General features: G+C 49.2%; 1 pseudogene; it reads right to left on the bottom strand.

The window, feature by feature from the left end:
* Positions 1–206: 206 nt before the first annotated feature.
* On the bottom strand, positions 207–1,397 carry LOC102858184 (annotated as a pseudogene).
* Positions 1,398–1,684: the final 287 nt, after the last annotated feature.

Here is a 1,684-nt window from a genome sequence, read left to right as displayed (position 1 = left end):
TTCAATCCAAAGGCTCACAGTTTGGATCCATTTGGATTCTATTCTGAGGGAGAAAGATGGACAGTCTCTTTTTGTGTAAGTTATAGCCTCTGAAAACTCACTGATGGGGCAGCGATGAGTTGTTTCTGACTTAACAGCATACAATTATTCTTAATTTTTTTTTCCACTGGAAAATAATTATTGTGACCCCACCACTAGTCCTGACATTAGGCACCTTCTTCCTTTGCAATGCAGTCTTTCTTAAGTGTTCCCATGAAGGCCTTCTTCTCCTCCATTGCCTGGAAGCGGTCATGGCCAAACTTGGAGGTGGTGTCGATGAACTTGAGGTCAATCTTCTCCAAAGTCCAGCATTTGGTCTGCACCAGCAAGGACTTGCAGAGAGTCAGCACTCGCGTCTTGGTCTCCACCACTCAGCCTTTTAGCATAACAGTCAGTGGTCACTTCACCATAGTGGACAAAGCCACCCAGAGGATTGATGCTCTTGTCTGAGAGATCGTAGTCAGTGGAGGCATTGTTCTTGATCAGTTTGCCGTCCTTGATAAGGTAGCCTTGGCCAATCTTGTAGATTTTCTTGTTGATCTCATGCAGTGATGGTAGCCCTTCTGCCCAGCACAGGCCAAAGAGAAGGCCACTCAGGCGGGATGCCAGGCCCCAATACAAGCGACCTCATGCAGCCCTCGGTGGGTCTTGCAGGGTAGCGTCTTGGTGTGCCAGCGGCTGGTGACCCCTTTGTAGCCCTATCCCTTGGTCACTCTGATGACATCGATCATCGCGTCCTGGCCAAACACCTGGATCACTGGCACCTGCTGCTCCAGCTTCTCATGGGCTCAGTCCAGCTTCTTGGCCACTGTGTCCTCATTCACCTGGATCTCCATCAAGCGAGCCTTCTTCTGGCGCAAGGGATAGGTAATGACTCAAATGACCCAGCTGTACGTCTTCATGCTGCTGAAGTACTTTTCTAACAGCTTCTTGCCATCCTCGTCCTGCCATTTCTTGCAGTACTTGGTAAAAGCCTTCTTCTTAGACTTGTGCAAGTTCTTGTAGAAGGACCATTTGTGCTCCTCACTGATGTGCCCCGCAAAGACATTTTTGAAGGTGCAGAGGCTGAGAGGGGCTTCCACATAACCCATGACACTCTTATTCACCATGGGAGGCGTTTCCACAATCTTCACGACCTCTACCACTTCCTTCTTTTTCACCTTGGACCCCGGCCTGTCCACCTCCCTCACGATGTGGGTCATGCCGGTCTTGTAGCCCAGGAAGGCCGTGAGGTGCACGGGCTTGGTGACGTGATCCTTGGGGAAGTTCTTCACCTTCCCGCGGTGCCTGCTGCTCCTTTTCCGAGGCAGGAAGCACAGGGTCCCGTGCCTGGGGGCTGAGAACGTCCTGTGTGACATCCTGACATCAATTCCCGCCAATAGAGTTAATTATTCTTAATTATTATAAACTCCTATATATGTTGTTAGGTGCCACTGAGTCAAGTATGACTCATAGAGACTCTATGAACAACTGAGCTGAACCCTGTCCTCGCCTGTGCCATCCTCATTATCTCTGACACACTTGATCTTGCTGCTGCAGTCATTCTCTTGATCAATCTCATTGATGATCTTCTCTTTTCCAAGGAATAGCCTCACCTAGCAGTAAGCCCCAAATATGTGATATGAAATTTTACCATCCTTGCCTC

Source organism: Elephantulus edwardii, unplaced genomic scaffold, assembly GCF_000299155.1.
Source record: "Elephantulus edwardii isolate Elephantulus edwardi_28Jun2011 unplaced genomic scaffold, EleEdw1.0 scaffold00045, whole genome shotgun sequence".
Lineage (NCBI taxonomy): Eukaryota > Metazoa > Chordata > Mammalia > Macroscelidea > Macroscelididae > Elephantulus > Elephantulus edwardii.
The sequence above is the reverse complement of the archived record's forward strand: the minus strand, read 5'-3'. Positions and strand labels throughout refer to the sequence as shown.